General features: G+C 32.1%; 1 long non-coding RNA gene across 1 annotated transcript; it reads left to right on the top strand.

Moving 5' to 3' along the window:
• Positions 1-263: 263 nt before the first annotated feature.
• On the top strand, positions 264-762 carry LOC140182470 (uncharacterized). The gene is made up of 3 exons (XR_011878105.1): positions 264-415; positions 510-564; positions 642-762. It is a non-coding gene; the product is annotated as an uncharacterized lncRNA (long non-coding RNA).
• Positions 763-7,758: the final 6,996 nt, after the last annotated feature.

Here is a 7,758-nt window from a genome sequence, read left to right as displayed (position 1 = left end):
CTGGAGTGATATGTAAAATCCGAGAAATTAGTAAATGATTAGCTAATAAATTAAGCAAATAAATTAGAAAATAGAATTTTATGGTTTAGTGAGGTAGAACTAATTAAAATAAGAATTTTAATACTAATTTTAAAGAATTTAGTTTAAAATCAGACCAAATAGACCGAACCGAACGAATCGGACTCGTATTGGGCCCAACCCAATAACATAATAATAAAGAGCTTCAGCTCTTCTTCCTCTCCAAGCCAAAGGAACACGCTAAACTTGGAAGCAAAAGGGGGAGAACATTCCAAATCACAAACCTTTGGCTCCAATTTCAATTTCTCATAACTTTTGATATGGAGCTCCAATCGCCGTACCATTTGCGGCCACGCGACCACAGCGACTAGCTCTACAAACCCCAGTCATTGATTAAGTAAGAAAACCACTTCTGTGTTCCAGTCATCTCCTCCCCAATTTTTGAATTCAATATGTAATCATGTTGGATTTTGCTTAAATTCGATGTTTAGGTTCAAATTAACTCACGGATATCATCAAGTTTAGCTCATTAGAACTGTGGGTCAGGTAAGCACACTCAAATCCTTTGTAAAATGTTGAATTAGTGAACTCTATGTTGATTATAGTGGATATTATGATGTTAGATTGAAATCGGTTGTGGATTGGAGACAATTCGAGGAATTGGAAGCTAGAGATTAAACTTTAGAGGCTGGGTTCGTTGGTGAGGTTTTGGAATCTTGAAAACTTGTGGTGCGGGAAAGTTTGAGGTGTTCCGAGTTTATCGAAAAATCAGTCAAGGTATGGTTTTGGTTTCTCGTATATTATATATAATATTTTGTAAAAACTTATGTTAGGTGACCATAAGATAGGTTAAAATGCATGATTGTGTTAAATATTTAGTATCCCTGATGATAATTGTGGAATTGGGTTGAGTATGAATTTTGGCATTGTTGTTTGTGGTGAGAATGTATTGATGGATGATGATTTTAATGATGAATGATAAGGATGATGGGAATGAATATATCGGTGATGAGTTATTGATGAGCTTGTTGGTTTAATTGAGAAGTTCATGTAGGAGATTGTTTAAAATTGAAGTGTGATTGATTGTGGTAGGATGTGGGGTTGTGTTTCTGTGATATGGTATGATTTGGTGTTGATTATGAGCATAGAATGTTAGTTTTGCATGGTGAATTATTGAAAATAGAGGTTATAGTATTTTTGTGAAAAATTAGTTTTTAGCCAAATTTCGGCGAGTCATAACTTGGTTACCAAACCCTCAAATTGTTTCAAACTTATTTCATATAAAAATTAGGTCCGTGAAGTTTACTCCATTTGAAGAACGAATGAAAAATATTTTAAAACGAGAAAGTTATGCGTGTCAAAAGTTCGGTGTGTAAAATTAAAATTCTGCAGACTTAACCATTTTTGACTAAGCTGTAATGCATGCGTACGCAAACCCCTCCATACGCGGATGGGCATTTCTGTTTGGTATGCATGCGTATGCGGATGAGGTAATGCGTATGCGTGATGGACAAACTGCACTCCCACGCGTACGCGTGACTGCTGTTTTCACCAAAATAAATTTTGTATTTTAAAACCTAATTTCGAACCTCTAAACCTCTATTTTTACTTTTTTTTTAGCCCCTAAAACTTAGTTGTAGGCTTAGTGATAAGGTAAAGTTAGGGAAGGTGAGGTAGTTTGGAAGTGAAGAAAGGTTTGGGTGATAAATTGTAGATTGAAGAAGTGTAGAATTGATAACGATGTATGATTAGACAAGTTAAGAATGATAAGATTTGATTTACGATGTGATTGAATTAAGAGGTAAATGTTGAGAGTGGAAATGACCGGGTATGGCCGGAATGGCCTAGATGTCTAGGTCTGGGTGTGATCCCACCTGCAAGTTAACTGAAAACTTTATCGAGTGGCAAGTGGAGGATGGAGGATTTCTTCTCTTGTCGTGATGTGAATTGTGTGGTAAGTTGAGGACAGAGGATTTCCTCTCTTGTCATGATGGGGATGTGGGAAAGGTGGAAAGGCGCTCTCCTTCGTATTGTTTCCCCCACATTCTTCTCTAGTTGCAAGGTGGAAAGGCACGCTCCTTCGATGTGAAAAGGCACTCTCTTTCGTATATCCCCCACGAGAAGGTGGAAAGGCATGCTCCTTCGATGTGGAAAGACACTCTCCTTCGTTTATGATCCTCCTGAAGATGCACAACCTAGAGACAAATGTCTGGGTTAGCTACCAGATGTGTCAGGTTCTGGCAAAGTAACCGACATGTGAACTCACAGCCAGTAGGATAGACATGCATCATGTTGCATTTGTTTGCTTTGGTTGGGTGTGCATAATTGTTTTAGTTTGCCTATCTGATAAATTCTGTATAACTGGTAACTTACTTGCTGTAACTATTTTTTAAATATGTTTTCCTTGTATTTGCTTGTGTTTGTGATTGTCTTTCTGTTTTGAGTACTTTAGGGGTGGACTGATAATAATGATGGTTGGTTTTAAATTGGGCTAGAGGCCAGGTTGAGTTTATTTGGGCCGGAGGCCGAGCTGGTTTGATTTGGGCTATATCTATAAGGCCTGACCGGTTAGGTCAGTGGTAAGGGGTAGAGTTAAATGAGACAGAAAGTAAACTACAAAGTTAGAGTTATATTGTGACTTGGGTACTTTAGAGAGTTTTACCAAATTTATGGTTCAGTTTATTCCTTTAAGCTTTATAATTTGAGTGTCGGCATTCTAGGATTGTCTCTGACTTTTCCAGGACCTTATTTATTATATATGTGAGCACCTTAATCATACTGAGAACCCCCGGTTCTCGTCCCATACGATGTTGTTATTTTTCAGATGCAGGTCGAGAGGCATCTCGGTAAGCGTCTGGAGTTCATTCTACAAGCAAAGTGTTATATCTTGGGACTCCGTATTTTGAGCTTATATGTTTATTATTCTGTATTTAGATTCTCCTCTATATATTTAACTTTATTTTGTCCCTCTTAGAGGTCGATGTGGAGAAACAGGATGTTGTTTTATCTGTTTTGGGATATTTTGAGTTATGTATAGTTATGTAAATATTTTCCGGCCAACCTTGGCTTCACAGGTTGAGCCTAGAGCTTGAATATTTTGTATCTTTTGGCACTTCCTTTTTAATATTCATATATATAAATATATCTTACGTTTCTTCGTACGTAAATTTTCCATTTACGTGAGCATTACGACTTTTGTTTTAAACTTTTCTTCAAAGGCTCCTCGTTATAAAATTCCTTTCAACTATATTATATATATAATTTTACTTTTAGAGGTCGTAATACCTCACCACCTCTATTTTATGACTTAAGCATATGACTCTATATGGTAGGATATTACATGATACCTGGAAGAGACTCCAATATTTAAGCCAACAAAGGTTTAATGCAGGTTTATGGTGTGCAAAAATATGTTCAATAATTTTATTATTTGTTTCTTTCAGCTTTTCGTTATGTTATTATTATTTTATTTATGAATATAATAACTTGGAATGGTAGAAGTGTAGATTCGAAGGGCTTTTCTATTCGCATTTGTTCTGTTTGTTGGAACTCATATCTCTGGAGTTAAAGCAATAATAAAAATTGCGAGTAAATTGAGTTTTTCTTTTGGGCCATTTGGTGGAAGGTATCAGGTTCTCAAGTAGATCACTACAAGAAAATGAAGCATTATTTGTAACAAATTTAAAATTATATTACAAATTATTATTTTTTGTAATAAAAATTAGTTATTATTACATGATAAGAATAATTTGTAACAACAAGACAATTTATTACAAAACGTTCTAATATTTTGTAAAAATATAATTTCTTTTGTTACAAATTGTGTTGACTTTTGTAACAAAATGGTATCTTGTTACAAAATTTTATTATGTTATGTAATAAAAGTTGCTACAAAAGTTTAAAATATTTTATAATAAAAAATTAATTTGTCACAGAATTCAATATTGTTTATAACAAGTTATTTGTTTGTTATAAAATTTAAAGATCTTTTTAAACTAAAAAAAATTATTTCAAAATGTTAAACCTTTTAGGGGTAAAAAGAATTTGTTTATATAAATTTTTACAAGATAATTTTTTTTTGTTTCAAAATTTTAATTTTTCTAAAATTTTGTTTATATTAAGTATTTTTTATAGAAAAATTAACAATTAAATTATTAACTATTAAAAATTGTAGAAATTATTTTTTTTAAAATATTTTTAATTATTTATTCAAGGCTTTATTTTTAGAAATTATTTTAGGTTTAATTACTCTGTTGGTCCCTATAGTTTTGCGAAATTTTTAATTAGTTCCTGTACTTTTTTTCCTTTTAATTGAGTCCTTACACCAAATTTTTTTTAATTGGATCCCTACACTTTTTTTTCTTTTATTTGGATCCCTGCACCAAATTTTTTTTAGTTAAGTCCTTATAAAATTAAGCTAATTACTGCCAAGAGAGACCTAATTGAAAAAAAAAATTGGTGCAGGGACTCAATTAAAAGAAAAAAAAGTATAGGGACCTAATTAAAAATTTTGCAAAACTATAGAGACTAACAAAGTAATTAAACCATTATTTTATTAAAGGTAACTAAATTAAGTTTCGATAAATTGATTTTGAATTAAATCGGATTTTTATTTGATTTTATAATAATTGGGTATTTTCTATATTTAAAATTTAAAGTTTTAGTAGTTGAGAAATAATAAGAATTTTATATGATTTAATTTGAATAACTAATATTTGGAATTTAATACTTTAATTTAAGGAACTATAAATAAAGGTGGATATGTCCATATTTTAAGAGAGGTTATGTCAAAATTCTTTCAAAATTGTAAGTGGGAGTATCTAGCAAAACTGTCAATTAATTTTAAATATATATTCTCTTCTTAAAGATTTAATTATGTAATTATATTGAGGATTGTGACCTTCAGAGATCCAAGCTTATATATACTTTGACTATTTGATATTGTCTTTAGAATCATGCTAATTCATGATAAGATCTCTGATATTTAGATTTATCTTAGCATTGAATTGAGTGATTGATTGGTGGATGGTTGATATTATAATTGTAATTAGTGTTATTTTATGTTTTTAATTTTTGGTTGTTTTTTACATTTACAGAAGTGTCAAAATAATGACAACATGTTAGCTACAGCATTCAAAAATATTTTGATTTATGAAGACATTAATCTATATAGAACTTTTGTATTGTGGTTCAACTTGTAGAACAAACTTTAATGCTATTTTGGTTTAAAACAATCTTAGTTAAATAAAAGATGTTTGGATTATCTATGTTATTATATATTATATAAATATTGACTTGCTTAGTAAATTAGTTAATATATTAAAAAATATAATTTGACAAATTATGTGTATAATTTGTATTAAAAATAATTGTTATAAAATAAATATTGTACTTTTGTAACTAAAGGAATGAAAAGTATTACAAAATCGAGTTATATTTTGTAGCAAAATTTTGTGATAGAAAAAATTATATTGTTATGAAAAACATCTCACAGGATAAAATTTGTTATCACTTTTATAACAAATTTTAGTTTTTGTATTAAAAAAATTGTTACAAAATATTACTTTGTATTGTAATAGTTTCATTTTTTGTTACAAAAACTTTTCGTAACGGAACATATTACAACAACCTTGTAACATTTTTTTTGTTATAAATTTCTTTTGTTTCAAAGTTCAAATTTTTTGTAATGAATTTTTTTGTTACGAATACTACTTTTTCTTGTAGTGGGAATTTGGGTCTTGTGGAACAATTGTAGCTGCAAGGTTGATCATCTAGAATCCCATAGGTAGTTTACTCATCTTAAAGTCTCTTTCTGTAATGAAGTACCTTGGTTTTTGACTATGGTATACAGTTTGTCGTATCTGGATCCTCGATTAGAATTATGGTCTAATATTAGACGGATAGTAGATTAGGTGCAAATAGAATGGAGTGTTAGAGGTGATTTTAATTATGTCTTAAGTAGTGTTGATACTGGTGGAAACTCAAGTCTGTCAAAAGATCATCATCGTTTTACTGCATGTTTATTAGATTCTGGATTACAAGATATTAGTTTTCCTAGACAACCCTTCACCTAGCAATGTGGCATAGTTCGAAGAAGACTGGATAGGTATGTGGTGAATAGCTTGTGCTCTCAGTGGTTTTCTCAGGCTGCTACGAAATATTTACCCAAACTATAGTCTGCTGATCATGTCCCCATCTTATTGGATATGGGGGGCTCGGATAATGCTCTGATGCAGCCTTTCAAATTTTTTAGCTTCGTGGCTAGCTCATGACGATTTTCAGAATTTGCTAGCTAATAGCTGGAGCTCTACAAATCCTCTTGAGAAAAAATATATCGTCATTCATGTCTGCCGCTAAACTCTAGAATGCAGAGGTCTTTGAAAACTTAGCTAGAAGAAAATCATGGCTTTTAGCTAGGCTCCAGGGAATATCTACAATCTTATCTTTTGAAGTGAACCTGCTTTTGGAGGATTTACAAACATCCCTATGGAAGGAATTGGAAGCTTTATTAATTCAAGAGGAGATCTATTTGAAATAATATTCTCTGTGTAATTGGATTAATTATGGAGATAGGAATACATCTTATTTTCATAGCCTAGCCACAACTAGGAGAAGAAGGAATAAAGTGAGTATGCTGAAAATTTAAGAAGGCAGCTGGATTGAGGATGATCAATAGCTGAAGGAACTCAGTGTTAATTATTTTTTGAATCTCTATATGGAAGTTAGTGAATATGAGAAGTTTAAAGCCCCTGGGCTGTTTCCTATGCTCACTAATGAAAAAAAAGGAGCGTTTGGTAGGGATATCTCACCTAAAGAAATTAGATTTGCTTTTTTCTTCATGGGTGCTTCAAAAGCTCTGGGTTCAGATGATTTTCTACCTATGTTCTATCAAAGTAACTAGGACTCGTTAAAAATTTCTCTTATCAGATGGGTAGATAGAGTGTTTTAGAATCATCAGAAAATCCAAGTAGCGAATAGTACTTTTATTTTCCTTATTCCAAAAATGGATAATCCTAAAACTATAGTGCAGTTCCAACAGCCTATTGGGTTATGCAATGTCTCATACAAGCTTATTACCAAGATTCTATCGCGAAGGTTGAAAGAAGTTATGCCTAAGCTGATTAGTTCTTCGCAATCTAGCTTCATTCCGAGGAGGCAAAGTGCTGATAATATCTTATTTGCACAAGAAGTTCTACACTCTATACGGTCTAAGAAGGGAGATGGTGGTTTTATGGCTATTAAAATTGATCTCGAAAAAGCTTATGATCGTCTCAATTGGCAGTTCATCAGAGATACCCTATCAGAAGCTAATATTTCAGAGAATCTGGTTGATTTGATCTATCACTGCTATTCTTCGGCAGAGATGAAAGTTCTGTGGAATGGCACTCCGTCAGCATCTTTTACACCCTCTAGAGATATTCGACAAGGGGATCCTATCTCCCCTTATTTATTTGTGCTTTGTATTGAGCGCTATCCCAAATTATTTCTTTTGCAGTTGAGCATCATTTTTGGGAACCGATTACGCTTAATAGAGGTGGACTGGGTCATTTTCATCTTTGTTTTGCTGATGACATTGTCTTGTTTGCAAAAGCTACTACAATTTAGGTGCAAGTGGTGCAGGGCTAAAAGGTTAATTTTTCTAAGTCTTGTTTCTTCTTCTCTAAAAATATACATTTGGAAAAGAAATGTAACCTTAGTAATGTTCTTAGGATGAGACTTACGACTGACTTAGGCAAGTAT

Source organism: Arachis hypogaea, chromosome 19, assembly GCF_003086295.3.
Source record: "Arachis hypogaea cultivar Tifrunner chromosome 19, arahy.Tifrunner.gnm2.J5K5, whole genome shotgun sequence".
Classification (NCBI taxonomy): domain Eukaryota; kingdom Viridiplantae; phylum Streptophyta; class Magnoliopsida; order Fabales; family Fabaceae; genus Arachis; species Arachis hypogaea.
Note: the sequence above shows the minus strand (reverse complement) of the source record. Positions and strands in the feature narration are given on the sequence as shown.